Below are 17,597 nucleotides of genomic sequence, written 5' to 3' on the forward strand. Positions count from 1 at the left end.
TCTTGTGAGTGAAATGAACAGCGCTGAAACAAACTTCTAACAGTGAACTGTGAAATGGTACTCTTGCCTAACTTACGCTAAATGTCCAAACAAAAACGAATCAATGAACAATCAAGCCTCTACAACCTCAACGATGACGATTTACTGGGTGAACTGGAACTCACACCGGGTCAAATCATTTGCAGTAAACAGATAACTCAACCTCTGTTACAACAAGATCAGAGGCCAGCGGGTCATGGCACCATCCCAATTTGTGCAGAGGTGATAACTGATACAAGAAATGCAAACTTCGACGTGTCGGCACGACATTTGGACAAAAAGTATTTGTGGTGATCGGACCCTTTCCTGGAGTTTTTAAAGCCACACAGACGGGATGGCAGCTGGCTCACAGGACAGGGGAAAAAACCTGAATCTAACATGGCGGTCGTTCCGGATCTCTGCGAGCGTTGTGTGGAGGAGACCCAGAGTCGACCATCAACGTGGATTGTTACAACTATCACATCAGCGGATCTCATTCTCTCATTGGAAGCTTTACACCAACACTGGCTGAACTGCAGGGAGCAACTCACATTTCACCTGTCGAATTAAAATGCATCAATCCCAAAAAGCAGAGAAATATAGAGAAAGAAGACGATGAAAATTCCGTAGTTATTTGTGTGAAACGCTTTCAGGTGGAGAGAGAGTTCACATTCCTGGATTTTATCGTGGGATGTCAGCTTAACTTCGACATCGCCATTGGCTCCACAGCTCAAACGGAGACCCGCGGAGGCCTCGGTCTCTGCACTTCAAGTATCTGACAGCGATTTGGGCCGTGGGCAACGTTATCTAGGACTACGATAGCACTAAAATATTTCCTGTATTTGAATTTGGCACCCGAGTTCCTCCATCTCACAACTTTCCAATATGAGGGAGTAGTGATGGCGCATCAGCAGTGTCTACCTCAACTCAAACTCGGGGCACCCACAAAGTTCATCAACCACGTGGCCCACTTCGCCCGACAAGCTCTGCAGCAAATTACGGCGCCGCAATACTTTATGCTCCTGAATATCCCCGATGGCGTGATCACAGACATGGAGCAGTGCCATAGTGTCTCGTCTGCCCATGTCCCTCGTCATCGTGGGAGTGGGCGGGGCCGAGTTCAGTGACCTGGAGTTCCTCATCAGTCCCAACAACGAGGTCGTAGCCAGAGACATCGTCCAGGGTCCGGATCAAGTGACCTCTTTTTCAAATCTCACAAACTCAAACCTACAAACATGTTCAACCAACGTCTATGAACAGACCAAATACTGTATGGACTTACATTAGAGGCAATCCAAACCAATTTTTTTAAGACAAATTAGATTGTTTGGGGGGAATATTTTCAGGCTAGCATCATCTGCAAGTCCATACTGCCACTAGTCTACTTCGAACCTCTACATATTTGAACATTTTAAATCTAAAAAGACACATTTTAGCACCGTTTGGTTACTCTAAAAGGATAAATATACCACTTTTTGCCATTATTACCCACCTCTATTCTTTAGTATCTTCTATAATGAGACAGCTCAGTTTTCCATCCCGGTTTCTTCTTTAAAAAAATTGTTACATGTTGGAACACACTGGCCTAGAATACAGATACATATCATTTGGTCTCATGGTAAGAAGAGTAGGAGACATTTGAAAACGCATCTCTGGTACGCTGAAGCCCACTCCCCTGCTGAGTTCCTCCATATAGCTTTCACTTTTGCAAGAGTCTTGTTCTAATCTCGTCTGAATTTTTTCTGTATCTGCGGCTGAATGAATGCTCTTCGTATCTCATATTACCTCTCTGACATCAAACACAAAGACTCACATAATAACCCTTGCTAGGCTCAAGGGGTCTCGGCGTATTTGTAGAAACGCAGGGCTGATATGAGAAACTGTGGACCGCAATTACCATGAGATGCAGCCTGACCGATGCGTTTTAATCAGCGCGTTCTCAGCCTTTCCATATTCGCTTCGGCGTGATGCAAAAGTACACAAACGCTGTCAAAAAGAAAACTGGAATTTAGTTGCAAAGGGTTTTAAAAATAGGGATTATATATGTTATAAGGTGGGTGGGTAAAGGGCTCTCTGTGTAAGTTGCTTTTCAGTCCTTCTAGTTGATAAAATCATATTTTAAAAATTATGTCTTTGGCTTGTCTATGTCGGATGATTTTTTTTTATTTTTTTTAGCATATCTAATTGTTTGATGCATTTTTTCCCACTGGTAGGCAAAACCAATGAGAACGAGAACGCAGTTTGTTTTGGAAGTTACTTGCAGTTTCTGAATGATATTACTGTTAATTTAATAGAGTATGGTTCCTACACTTTATTGCTGGAATTGTGCCACAGAAAGAAATAGAAAAAAATCTTGAGTGGGCAGATAAATGAGCCACCTATTACTCCAATGTTAACTGCTGCTTCACATTACTCCTTATCTCCAGAGATCACAGCAATTATTATTGTAATCGAACTTACAATCGGCTAAAACGTGTGGCATGTGGAGCTGAATGAGAACAAGGCCTGTCTTAACCGGACTAAAATAAAACTCATAGCCTGCCAGTTGAGACGAAAATATGCTTAGTATCTTTTTAATAGTCAATCTTAGCGCGATTGTTGACCGCACAGTCCGACAGAGGCTGATGTGCCGCTGTGCAAGGTGTTTGGTCATTTATTCCACTCACATTGAAATTAACTACAACTTCCTCCCGTTGTCTGCCCTCTACCACAATCGAGAAAACGTTTGATAGCGGCCTCATATCTAGTTATTTGACCATTTGTAATGCCGTTCGCCATATTGTCTTTTTAACCTGCCCCAGGGCTGCCGCAGTCGGACGTAAACTCATTACAATTGCACGTATTGTACTGTATTCATCCACTTTTAATTTTGGGTAAATGGGGTATGGTTTGAGGTCAAGGTACAAAAATGTGCCCTTGGGTGTTTTATAGGGCTGCCCTGCTACGTTATTATTTTAGTAGTCAGTGATTATTTTGCCAATGAATGGACTAGTCAAAGCATTATTTCTATTTTATTTGTAAAAAATCCATTTTAAACCAAACAGTGGTGAAAATGTGCTGATGGAAGGCTGATTTTTTTTGCAATTTGGATTTAAAATGTTGCTGTATTTATTATAAAACTTCTGTATTTTCAAGATAATGATAATCATTTACTATTCACAATATACACCTATTCACAATTATTCCGATTACTGTGGCAGCCTTAGTGCTTTGTCCTTAGTTATACCAAAGATGGTTGAAACCGTTGTATTACCCTTTACTGACCAATGACTAACTGACCTTCTAATTTTGTTGGTTGAATAAAAAAGGTTGTAATGCCATGAGGCTGCTGCGGTTGTGATTTTGGACTATACATAATTAATTGAAAATCCACAAAGGATCTCTGGACAGAGCAGACCGTTTCTCTTGGCTCATCGTTGTCCTGAGATATGTTTTGATCAGTTTGAGGTGTGAAAAATTTCTGTCACCCGACTGTGCAACTGTGACAGGGACAGCAAGCAGCCACCACAAAGCCACACTCAGACAGTGCATCAGCAAAGTATTCACCTTTTTCCACATTTTGTTGTTGCCTTATTCTAAAATTCTAAAGTTAATTATGTGCCTTAAAAATTCTACAAACAATACTCCATAATGACAACATGAAAGACAATTGTTTGAAGTCTTTGCAAAAAAAAAAAAAAAGCACCTCTACGTATTCACAGCCTTTGCTCAATACTTTGTTGAAGCACCTTTGGCACTAATTATAGTCTTGTGTTTTTTTGTTTTTCAATTAATACAACCTTAACTATTTTTGGGTAGTTTAACCCTAACCCTTCTTTGCAGAACATCTCAAGCTCCATCAGGTTGGCAGCCATTCTCCAGTGGCTCTGGGACACTCAGGGACATTCACAGTTGTCCTGTAGCCACTCCTTTGTTCTCCTGGCTGTGTGCTGAGGGCTGTTGTCTTTTTAAAGATGAACCTTGGCCCCAGTCCGAGTTCCAAAGCCTCTGGAGCAAGTTTTCATCAGGGATGTCAGGGACGTCCCCACAGCGTGATGCTGCCACCTCGGTACTTCACTGTAGGTACTGGCCAGGTGATGGGTGGGGCCTGGTTTCCTCCAGACATGACGCTTGCTATTTCAATCGTTGTTTCAAACATCTCAAGGATGATCAGTGAAAAAACAATGTCTGAGCTTAAAATTGTAAATACCTACGTAGGTGCTTTTTGTTTTTTTAATACATTTGTAAATAATTCAAACAACCTTCGTTCAAGTTGTCATTATGGGGTATTATTTTTAGGATTTTGAAAAAAATCATTTATTGAAACCCTGTTGGAATGAGGCTGTAACATAATACATTTGTCCCCTTTTGTATCTGTCTTGTTCCAACTTTGGGCAAAAGTTAGTGTCAATGGCATGTTAATTGTTCATCTAAAAGGAGCGGCTGGCAGACACATGTTAAAGCTAAGTGAAGGGATGTCGACCTTACTCTGTGGGTGTGTGCGGGTGTTACCGTGGGTTCTCTCCGGGTTCTCCGGCTTCCTCCCACCGTCCAAAGACATGCATGTGTTAGGTAAAAATTGGAAACTCTAAATTGGCCCTATGGACAATTTGCATATTCTGCTATAACACTTAAACATTGCATCTGGCTATGTCCATATTAAATAAATTGAATAAATAAAAAATACACTGTCAGGGTTCCGCGTGTAAGAAGCCACTCTCTTCACAGCGGCAGTGAGCATGGGCCGGGGCGACGCCGCGGGTGAAGATGGGCCTGACAAGGAAGGCGTGGAGGCTGTGGAGGACAGTGCCCAGTGCAGGTTACCACACAGGAGCTGAGTACAAAAGAAGAAGACTAAGAAGGGGACAAAGCTGGGAAGAGCAGTCCCGGGATTTTGGTCATCAAGTCTATAGAGGGATCCCTTTTAGCAGGGTTTGGGTTTCCATTGGTGATGTTTTATGCCCCAGTTGATTTTAATATTGAAAATACTGGAAATCAAGACGATGCTCCGCACATCAGGTTCTGTGCCAGGTGCGTAGGATAAGGGCGTTCGTCACGCTGAACTGTAAAGGGAAAGAAATCCCGCACACTGTCAAACTTGCTAAATAAAAGTTTAATGGTGAAGAGGCAACGTTTCGGCGTCTAGGCCTGATTTTGCCTGACGAAGGCCTGGACGCCGAAACGTTGCCTCTTCACCATTAAACTTTTATTTTGCAAGTTTGACAGTGTGCGGGATTTCTTTCCCTTTACAATATTGAAAATACTAAAAACGAATTAGGTGTCTCCTTGAAAATAATTAACGTATTGGATCAAACTGATACGGCTGCAGCTATCGATTATTTTAGCAATCGATTAATCTATTGATTTTTTCTTCGATTAATCGATGAATCGGTTAATTTTTTTGTACAATCCGTAAACCATTTAAAAGCATATTAAATCGTTTTTTTAAATAAACGTTATAGTTCATTGTAATAAACAAATAACAAATTGAGTTTCTGCCTAAGAAAAACACATTTATTCTTAATTTCACATAAGTTTGTCCCCAAAACAGCAACATTTCACTTCACCAGTCCAAGTGTTCTGTTTGAACATAAAGAATATATAAAGAAAATATATAAAGGGCTAATTAACTTGTCACCAGACTGTAAACTGTTACAGTATGAATTCATTTGTGTTTCTGTCACACAACTTAAAATAAGACATTAGTTTGTAAAACATTGTGTGTGGGACAGTGATGCTGGTGTTTGGAGCGGTGGCTCTACAGTTTGTCACTTTACGGCGTTGGCGCCGCGTCATCGCGGACTTTCTGTTTCACATCAGATTATTACAATGGTCGCTGTCCTCCTGCTGTTTCCATGGATGTATTTGCCGTTTCAAGGCGCCGCAGACGAGCGTGTGGCATGTTTGAAACGTACTAGTGTGACTGGGAAGCAGAGTGTGGAGCGGGGGTCCGCGCGGTGAGGACTCGGGTGCTGGGGCGGGCGGCGTGCGGAGCTCGTTGTGGTGGTTGCTCGCGGCAGCTCGCGGCACCTGCTCTTTTACACAACAAAACTCTTCCCGGTCGCACCTATAATAGATCCATGAGTCGCACTCGTGAGTTTAAAACACGCCGCTCTCTCTCTTGTGCTTCAGCTGCTTCAGGAAGAAGCTCCGTGGGAAACAAAAGCGCCACTAGTCGTTCCGTGCGCTCTGCGTGCCACAGATTCACGTGTTTTTAATGAAATATGTAAATTAAATGAAGCATCGAATCAATAAATAATAATAGAAGCTTTTTTGTAATCGAATTATTCGATTAACTCGAATAATCGTTGCAGCCCTATAGGCAGATGAACCAAATCCTCATCATTCCATCTAATTCACAGACCATACACATCTATTCACAATGAGAGCTGTATTATTTTTAAAATGAACTGACACCAAAGACTCCAATTATAGACCCATATATTTCATTTCTAGGTGAAACTGCAAACATGGCTATATTCCGGATATGTGCTTGAAGTAATGAAAAGTAGATTGATCTGAAGTAGGAGGGTGTAGAGAGAATGTAGTGCACAAGGAAAATACCTCTCAAAAACCCACTGAACTACCTAAAGGACACACATTATGCAGTATTTGTATTGTTATTGGACTTCAAACAGGCTCTTGTTCCGTTTGTTTGAAAAATGTTTTATAAAAGAGGATTTAGGTTACCCGTTCCTTGTTCCAAGCTCACACAAACTCTTTGGCACATTGTTATTTCTCCCTTGCAATGAATTATTTGGGTGCGTGCAAAACTTTGGAACAGCTTTCTGAGACAGCGAAGCAGTTGCAGATGTTCTGTTTACAAGACAAATGTTTGGCTTCTAGAAAACCGTACAGTATGACAAAATATTAATACAAATTACGGCACAACATACATACAAGTCCCATTTAGTCCAAAGTAAATCAAATATGTCCATTTTAATTAAAAACATCAAGTCTGAATGTTATTGTTTACATTTTCTGATGTCCGGAACCATGTCAGTCCAGTCCTTGGTCGTTGGTGAGGTTTACCTCATCCATTTCTTGTGATGGCCTTTTTTCCTGCCACCAAAAGTACGTTCCAAAGGTATCTATTTATTGTTTCCATGGCGGGAGTTTTGAGGCCCAAGTACATAGTTCTAAAACTGAAAGGGATGGCAGTGTCAAAAACAGTCTGGAGTGCAGTTTTCATTTGACTGTTTTTTGGACATTCAAGTATCCATGCAGCACTCCTTATTTCAATTTGTTCTTATACAGTCTGCAGTGCCTTGTTAATTTCCAATCATATTGAGACAGGACTGTCCTGAAAACACGTGATAATGGTTTGCCTCCTGGCGCCACAGTTTCTCTGACTGTTACCATATCAAAGGAAATGCCTGTACAAGAACCCCGGATATAGCATTCATCTCATTTCTTTCCATTGAGCTTCATATTATGGATCACACCAATACAGCAACGCTCTGATTTCAGCTGAAATAAAATTACTTTTCAGACAAGGTAAGCTCCAGCCTCCTTTTTCTCTTGACAGCTGTGGAGTTTTGAATTGTACTCAAGGTTTTTTTACTCTGACATACAAATCTTGAGATTGGTTTATTCCACTCAAACAGCTCAAACAGCTGATTGGGGATGGAAATGGGGAGAGTCTGAAAGAGAAATCTGGGAAAAACATACATTTTAATTTTTCAATCCTTTGACTTAGACTTGAGTATGCGATCAGAGTCAATTTGACAAGGTCTTTCTTTTGTAGGCCACGTACACCCCAAAAGATCTTTAAAAGAAATGACCTTTTCATAATTCAAAACAACTTTAATTTGCACTGTTGCAGAACAAAGCAAAGAAGCCCTCTGTTTTATGACCCGCTTTTCCTTTGGGTCAACACCTCTATGATAATGAACACAGAGGACAATTATCTCACCAAATGGTTCTAAGGACCTGACCCCTGTGGAGAATTGGAATCGTCCACTGTAACAATATTCTCTTTGTTCTGCTGATTGGAAAGTGCATTGACAAAGTCCTTAAATTACTATATTATACATTTAAATAAACCATAAACCATTTTTGTTAAACAGACGCCTTAAGAAATGTGTTGTATTTGCAAGAATATACATTTCCTCATGACCTGCTAATGATGTGTGTTCATTGACAGTGTTGCAATATATTGTCATGGTTACATGTCATTGTGTTGGTTTAAGTTGAATTTGTCAAAATTATAAACAAAAGGTAAAATGTAGGTAAAATGTAAAATGTGATGCTTTGTCAAACAATCTTCAGATGGTGCCCTTTTCAATATAAATATGAACATTAACTACCTGCAATCCTACACATGTAATGGCTAGTCCCAGAGAATATACATTACATTTTGGCGCCACTTTGTGAGGAGGAACGAGACCAATATATGCTACACTTTATACAGTAATGGAGAAAAGAGTGGTGTCGTTTTTATGGAGGACTACACTTAAATATGTAAGAGATTCCGTCTTTCTAAAGGACAGAGGGGTCACCAGTAAGAGAGAATTTCATTTTTCTGTACATTCAGTTTGTATCTAGACATTGGACCAATATCATGAAGGAAGTGCATCACATGAGGAATGAACATTTCTGGTTTGGTCAAATATAGCAGGATATAATGTTATGTTCTGTCCCATCAAATGAGACACCGTGAATTGTTTCAAATAGTCTAATATCTTGGGCCAATGGTTCCAAGCACAAAGCAAACAACGGGGGACCAACCACTACCCTGCCCCACCCTTCTTTCCAAAGATTCTTGATGTTGGACAATCCTAAAGAGCTCCAATATTTTGTTTTAGTAAGTAATAATTAAAAAACATACCTGCATAACAGCGCGGCCTGGTCGATCACTTCACACGACTCATCACAGGCACTTCATGCTGGAGCTGAATTAAGATCCTTGATTTGCAGATTGGTGATGTTTCCTGCCATTTTAATGTCCCTTAAAGAGAATCCTTCATGTCATCCTGTCTTTCCAAATGACTCTTTTTGATATTTGACAATTTCTCATGACAAAGCAAACATGTGGGCAATCCTCCTGCATTGGAAAATAAAGATTTTTTTTCGGTCCATTCTTCCTTGAATCCTCTTGTCCCATCATTTATTTCGTTGGGGTTTGTTTACAACAGCCAGCTGCCCGGCGCTGCACCGCCCACGTGCGCTGTGCCACGTCTGTCGCAGGCTATGACGCAAAACTTTGTTCACAGAAATGTTGAAATTGAATATTTGTTCTTTTTCATTTTTACAGAATTGGAAAATGTTAAGAATGTTTACGTCATGTTTGTCCTCCTGCAGAAACCATATTAAAAGAAATACATCCCCCCCCATCTAGTTCAATTTTCATACATTTTTGAAAAAGCTCCAGGGAGCCACTAGGAGGGCGCTAAAGAGCCGACCCCTGGTTTAGCCAATCAGAGCCTACTTGACTGGACAGCCCTGCCGAACAAAGTTCTGCTCAGCTGATGTGTCAAGAACCAGCTGCGAGATCTGCAGAACGAAATTACTAATTTCATTCTTTGTGCAGAGGAGCACGAACACACTTATTGCTTCTTATAAAGTAACCAGTAAGCACCGCACTGTTACGCACAGCTGGACAAGCATTTTTGGTCATTATGATGTGACGGTGGGGATTTATCTGGTTTCCCAAATAGAAACTGAGCACGAGTCTGCACTGTCCAGTCTGGTCCAGACCGCAGTAGCAGGTGTCCAATGGCGGAGGTGGAGTTGTCCAGCAAAGAGTTTTAAGTTTTAAGAGTGCATAACGGCGATTCTGGCCATTTGCAGAATGCACCACATCACGCCCTGCCGCGTCATCCTGGTTACCACCACTGTAAGCTTTGAAAAGTCGATTTTGCATGATAAAGGCCCTTTAATAGTTGGACCAGTACAAATATGCAATTTTATCTTTGTGTTCAAAAATCTGTTAAAAGGCTGAAATTCTGCTGGAGATCAATATAGCCACACCCCTCTTATGTTTGTCCTGTATGAGAAATAGTCAAATATGCTGTTATAACCAAAGTTTGTTTATTTTTGCTGTTCTAAGTCGTGGAAATGGGGTTCGGAGCCGGCTTGTGAGCCAGGGAGCAATGTGCACCATCAAGCTCATCCCTCCAGGAGATTTCTTTTAGCATGAGGAGATTTCCACAGGTGGTATCAAATTCCTTTTAAAACTATGTATCTGGGACATAAAACCGATATGTCCCAAGAAAAACTAAATAAGTAATAGATGGATGTAGTTAATCACAATCCTATTAAACCACTCAAAACGGAACATAAAATATTTGGACATGCTATAAAAGACACACATGTAACTTTACTGATTATCTACATGGAAATGCCATTGCTTTTCCTGGATTAAGTCCATAAAAACACACAAGACAGACAACAACGATACAAACAAAATATGCTGTTTTTCCACAGTGTGGCCACAGTACATGTTTGTCACAGTTGGGCCCTCGAATTGTTCTTAATGTCTTCCTTTCTGGCCACTTCTGATAAGGAAACTATCAAGCTGCTGGACACGTTAATTATAAAAATAGAAGCTTTAACCCACCAATTGTCCACCCTAAAAATGTAATAGGACATTTGTATGGACTTTGCCTGGACTTTTTAAAATGTTTTTTTTAAAAAGTCCCTAAAACACATTTTTAGTTAAACTAGCTCCAGTTGTTTGTATTCCAAATGCTTCAAGAACAATTTCAGTTTGATGGGGCTCGATTTAGTCAGGCATTTTGGGAAAAATAGGTCTTCTAATGGGTTTTGAAGTGCCTATGACAGATTGGACTACTCATTCTTCTAAAACACAATTAGAGATAATTATAGTTAAGGTCTTGCAAAAATGTTTCTATTCCATCCCACTTTTGAAAAACTATATATGATTTTACTTACTGATTACACACTAGAAAATTCCATAACTGTTACCTAGCAACCATGTTGTAAACTAAGCCAAAACTCATCTAATATCACAGAAAGGATTATTTGATGTATGAACAATTATAAACTATTTGGTTGTATTGATATTTAAACATTGAAGAATTGTTGTCATGTCGATCTTATTTCCTTTTTTTTTACCCATAGACTTTATTGGACAGGACAGTGAAGTGTGAATTGTGGATGTGAGAGAGGAAGACATGCACATTTTGGGTTTTTTGCGTTATAATCTATCAGAAAAGATATATAGTGCACGTAATAAATAACCTTCTAGCCACATTAACAAACAGCTATTACACTGTTTCTTGCGCTGAGTTTAGCCAAACGTGGTCTTAAGGACGAATGTCAGTGCCTGGTTTTCTCTCTTCCGCTGCAGCACAAACGACATTAGGAGAAAACATTAGATTTAAAAGTGCAGTGTCATCAGATGATGGCCGAATATAATAGCGGCGCGTTTAGGGAGCTAAGTCAGTGCATGCAAACGCCACCACTTTCCCGATGTAAAACAATCTACTACAGCACAACCCCACAGAAAATGTTCCCGGGAAATATGAGGAAAATCCATTTTCAAACGACAATAAACACTCAATTATTGAGCGCGGGCCGTTCTTTTCTTCAGACGTTTGTGCTGCACGCTATCTAGAGTCGACCGGTCCCTCCTTTATCTTTCCGCTCATAAAAAATTCAACATCTATTGTCCATATTTTTATTATCTGCGGATTTCATCAAGTGAATCCATTAGTGCAGTTTAACATTACAAAAACCCGGGAGATGAAAGTCCTGCTTCCTCTGCATCGACTTGTTTGAGAAATAAACCGCATTAGAAGAAAGTATGGTGGGGTTAATACCTTAATCAACATTGCATTTTTCTGCTAAATACTCATTTGTTCCACTGGCTTCAAAATGGAAAAGATGTTCAGTTCGAAGTTCTAATGAGAAAAAGTTCCATCTGTGAAGAATTAGGATTTTCTACGTCCTAGCCCACAAAATATAGCTATAGAAGGCATAGAAATCTACAATCTACAAATCCTTCTCAGGATTAGTGCAAAATACTGGGATAGAATTGTAGAAACGTGGTAAGGCTGAAAATGGTATTGTTTGTAATTGTTTGGTATTTTTTGTTAAAAACTGTTAAAATATTAGTATTATTTTACTACTGCCATCCCTTCATTAATAACCAAATCTCTGGTTTTATTTAACACATTATGTGATATTTGTACTGTCATCGGTGTTTGTTCATCGTTTTAGTCACCCTTGTTTAAATAATCTTAATTGCTGCTTCCATTTTGTTTCTGCTGCCATCTCACTTTGAGCTGAAAACTCTGCCTGTGTCAAAAATGTATATAAATGTATTATTTATTTCCCAGGATTAGACACAGTGGAATCATCAGTGCACTGCACCCCGCGGCCCTGTCGCCAGCAAAGAACTAAACTACACTGAATATAAATAGAAACACAACACTTTTATTTTTGCTCCCGTTTTAAATGAGCTGAACATAAAGATAGGAAACTTTTTCAACAAACACAAAAGACACATTCCTCTCAAATATTGTTCACAAATCTGTCAAACTCTCTCTCACTGAGCTATTCATATTAATAATCCATCCCACCTCAGAGTTAACGATACCATATTTATCAAAAAGTCCGATTTAAAATGTTTAGAGTGATGCCAAAGTAGTGATTAACCAGATGTCATTTACACTTTTGTTTTTCACCACCAGACTTTTACTAATTACTTCTCTGTTTTAACTTTCCTCTGACCTGGGCAGTGGACAGCGGCCCGGTTGTGTTCGAGTCCAACTGCCCAGCTGGAGCGAGTCGTGCAGGGGTCGAGAGTGGATGCCCAGGTGGAGGTCAGAGCTCCTGCGCCGGACAGTGATCAGCTGGTCCCCGCTCAGTGTCATGTGATCCGTCCTCATGGGTCACATGGGTCAAACATGGCTGCCGGGGAAAAACAGCCTATAATAACCTCCAAGTCTCCCCCCAACAGACGAAGCGAGAGCAGAGGTGACGGAGCCGAGAGCCGGGCCCAGCACAGACGCAGAGGTCAGGGCCGCTACACTTTTACAGGAGGTGGATGTAACTGAATACTTGTAATACTTCGAAAGGTTATGTGAAAGTATAGACTGTATATATCGGTGGACGAAGTGGTGCCATAATGTTGGTATACTTCCTGCCAGACGCCAAGCATTGGTCCGTTATTATTGTTCATAAGTTGATTCACAAAGACAATAGTGGAATAAAACACCAGAATCTTGTAGAGCTTTGTAATACAAACATTTTAAATCCTGAATGATGAGTCTCACAGCAGCAGTTTCAGAGAAAAAGGAGCAGATAGACAATAGAAAGTGAATGGGAGCCAGACCTGAAGGAGCCGAGTCGCCTCAGCACTCAGGGGCAGCGGGCTAGTGCTGTCCACTCCTATTATACAGTCTGTGGTGTACTGAGCATTCAGTTTCTTCTTTTAAAATATACCAAGCCCAATTTTCTTTGTAATAAAATCTTGTTTTTTTTTTTAGAGTAAATATATTTTATTATCAGCACCAAGAGTCAAGATGGGACAGCAGTGTGGTGTCTGCAGTGTGTTTTATTCTCCTCAAAGCAGGAAGTGCATTGTTAGCATGCTAGTTGTTGTTGTTGTTGTTGTTGTTGTAGCTTTACTGTGACAGCAAAACTTGCTCTGGCCTCCGAAAGTTGTGAAAAGTGTGAAAAGTGCTTGTGTGCTCAAAAGCACTAAAACGGACACATGACAACCGTCTGACAAAACAACTGTCACCCTTACGCAGCAGAAATGACTGTTAGCTCTAAAAGAGGTTTTTCTGACAAAGTGTAGCTCGACCACACCTTTTACATAGTAACATTGTAACATTGATTGTACGATCATGTGACTACAGCATGTAATGAAAATAACATCAGTTGACTCTTTGCTTTCTACCTAAAGGATTGTGCAATCCAAAATAAATTGATACAATAAATAGTACATTACACCATTACGCTGCAGATAATGAGCAAACAGCACTTTACCAAACACATAACAATCACACTACGTGATATAGCCGCACTTACGAGTGGAGTAATCTCTCACGAGGGATTAATTAAGTGAAAAGACTTTAATTTAAAAAAGCCGGCACAGTTGCACTCCCGGGTCAAACTGGGCCTTTTTGTGTGGCGTTTGCATGTTTCTCCCCGTGTCTGGGTGGGTTTCCTTTGTGTATCCCGGTTTCCCCCATCAACCCAAGTAAAAAGACAAGCACAAAGACCTGGAGATGGATCCCTGGGTGCTGCATGGAAGCTGCTCACTGCTCCTGACAGGTTTAGCCCCCAACACTGAAGGATGGGTCAAATGCAGAGAAAGAATTTGCCTTGTAAGTGCATTGTACAGCCACAGTGTTAAAACCTCTGAACACAGTTTAAAACTCAGCTCTAAAGTTCATTGCAGGAGAAGGATACAGAACTCACCCCTGTCAGTTATACCCTAAAGTTGGCTGGCAATGATTGGATGTGAGAAGAGAGCAGCACTGCCTTTTGTTTGTTTATAAAGCTCTCATTGGAACTTTATTTGATTATCTAACAAGTTTACTGAACATCAGATCAAGTTTTCATCAATTGAGATCTCAGATTCTTAAATTACATTGAACGAGTCAACACAGAGACAGGAAAACACAGATAACTCGGCAACAAAACACAGATAACTTTTAAAATTAAATTATTGTATACCATTTGATGATTTATGCATAAATAAAGGTTATAAATACTTAAACGGCATTATTACCTAAACTGTTTGAAAAATCCTCTCCTCTGGTAATCCAGTCAGTTCCCTTCCTTTACTTTCACCTCACATATAAACTCATGTAAAGGTGCTGCATTCTGCTAGTGTGCATGTATTCTCAAATGAATGTTAGTTTTACAAAATGACATTCCCATAGCAACCCTATTGCCACGATTTGAGCCTGTAAAAACTCTAGCTCCTCAACTTTCAGATCAAAAACAGACTTCCGGAATGGCAGCTGAAACATCTCATTTTTAAAAAGATTGTCCATTTTTGAAGCTAATAAGGGATTAAATAGACTGTTCTATTCATACTGCACGTCCATTTAATTCCAGAGATTTTCATTGATGCTGACATATATTCAGACTTTAGGTTTACCGTGGAGGGCTGTGCTCTTTAGCGGTGGACGACCAGCGTGACTTGTGTGTTTGAACAGCTCTTTGCAGCCGCTTTTCTTTTCTACAGCTCTGTGCGCCCTCGAATGAGCTCTAGCTGCAGCCAAACACTTCATGGGACCCGTACATAATAAAGAATTGTCTGTATTTTGGCTGCTGAAAGAGGCTTATTGTGAAAACGAGAGTGACTCAGCATTAAAGACAAAAAGGCTCTATTGACAAGAGAAGAACCAGCAAGTATCCATTTGATAATATTCAGCTCAAACTAAAACTTACAGAGGATATGTTTTAGGAATAAATTATGAAAAAGATATTATAGGGAGTAAGCCTGCAGCTGGGAACATTAAAAGGCGTAAGAAAGGTTTTTATGATGTTCTAGTTTTGACTTTATTTGGTGTATTTATACCTGTTGTACATATTAATTATAGTTTTACACCAATCGAGCAGGTATTAGTGGAGAAAAGCCAGGAAAATCTGTAGAAAATGACAAGAAGTAACATCACACCAGGGACACAATTAAGGCATCATTTACACCAAACAAACAACTTTTTTGAGTCTCTAAACATGAATTCAATAATAAAAGATATGTTTATTCGTCAAATGAAGTCAATTAGTGGTTGCTGGGTAATTTCCTAGTGCGATGTCATCAATTACATACAGGCAGTACATTTTTAAACCTAAAACATTTCCTATTCTAGGATAAATTTGTGTAACTTTTTAGAAATTAGTTTTACTTATACTGATTTTAACTAGGGATGCAGACCTAAACCCACGTTCAGGTTCAGGTCCGGATTAGAATCCAGAGGTTTAGGTTCAGGTCCGGACCTAATGAGTCCGGCTGAACTCATGCCATATTTACATAATGTTATAACAGCGTAACACAAGCTACTTCGCTAAATTAAGTTGAAGACACTTGAACAAGGACGACTATCAAACACAAGGCTTAACTGCAGAATGAAATAAACTCAACTTGTCTGCTTTATTCAATGTTTTTAACAGAAATTACAACTTACAAATCACAAGCTACGAGCTAGCTGCTAAACTATAGCGTAACAGTTAACACACATTCATGTGTTTTACTTGAGGAACAAGAGCATGTTGAGTATTGTTGACAGGGTCAGTCTGGGTCAAGGGTCAAAGCAGCTGTTTCATCTGATACTATGTTTTGTCTTTAGACACATTTCCACTCTTTAATGTTCAGATCCATTGGCATCAAAAGTCAGGTAAAAACCTTACACCAGTGTAAATAATTAAGTCACAGTGTAAAATAACAGAGTTACAAAAACTAGCATAAAAGTCAACTTGAATCACTATAAAGCATCAACTTAGCAGTATCAAAAATAGAATATGAAAATATTTTACACAACACATTAAGATAATACATTAAACACCAACCATATTTAACAACTGTAGAATACAAATACCAAATACTATTACAAAATATAAACTCCAATTAATGAATGCAGCAATTAAGCAATATTACCCTATAATACCCTCGTTGTGGGAGGGAGAGGTTTCGCAGGTATTTCCTTCCTGCTGCTGTCAGACTTTATAACAAACACTGTTAGTCCTGAACACTCGCAATACTGACCTAACCATGTGCAATTCTGTCATATGTGCAATTACTGTTGTGATTCATGTGCAATTCATGTGCCGTCGTGACACATATTCATCTGCAATTACTGTTGTGATCACACGCAATGGTATTTATGTATTTATTTATTTATTTATTTGTCTATGGGAGTTTTTGTTTATAGAAGATCTTCTACTGAAAGTGTTTTTCAGACTTCCTATAAGTGATCTGTTCTTCTGTATCTACCTCTGTATCTACCTGCGTTGCACCAATGAAATTTCCCCATGTAGGACAATAAAGGATTATCTTATCTTATCTTATCTTATCTTATCTTATATTACTTTGACTTAGTATTTACTTAATACCAAATACATCACACCACAACATAACACTTAAGTTATTTCATTCATATTTATACGAAAGACCACGCTGACCCCGCCCCTTTAACACGCAGCGGCGCCCGCAGTACAACAATCACAATCAACATCGCACGCGGCGGCCACAGCTTAAAACAGTTCAGATAAAGCCAGCGATCTTACCGGCTTCACTTCAATGTTCACATGTGGATACACGGTTCACTTCAATGTTCACATGTGGATACACGGTTCACTTCAGTGTTCACATGTGGATACACGGTTCACTTCAGTGTTCACATGTGGATACACGGTTCACTTCAGTGTTCACATGTGGATACACGGTTCACTTCAGTGTTCACATGTGGATACACGGTTCACTTCAGTGTTCACATGTGGATACACGCTTCACTTCAGTGTTCACATGTGGATACACGCTTCACTTCAGTGTTCACATGTGGATACACGGTTCACTTCAGTGTTCACGTGTGGATACACGGTTCACTTCAATGTTCACATGTGGATACACGGTTCACTTCAGTGTTCACATGTGGATACACGGTTCACTTCAA

At 39.8% G+C, this 17,597-nt stretch overlaps 1 long non-coding RNA gene and 1 pseudogene across 1 annotated transcript in view; both read left to right on the forward strand.

Annotated features, from left to right (window-relative positions):
• LOC140359391 (uncharacterized) overlaps window positions 1-17,597 on the forward strand; it is a 313,132-nt gene that overhangs the window by 269,337 nt on the left and 26,198 nt on the right. The window lies entirely within an intron of this gene.
• On the forward strand, window positions 82-1,274 carry LOC140359251 (copine-3 pseudogene; annotated as a pseudogene).

This window comes from Eucyclogobius newberryi, unplaced genomic scaffold, assembly GCF_026437365.1.
Source record: "Eucyclogobius newberryi isolate DKJ021-1_F unplaced genomic scaffold, fEucNew1.0.hap1 SCAF_14, whole genome shotgun sequence".
In the NCBI taxonomy this organism is placed as follows: domain Eukaryota; kingdom Metazoa; phylum Chordata; class Actinopteri; order Gobiiformes; family Gobiidae; genus Eucyclogobius; species Eucyclogobius newberryi.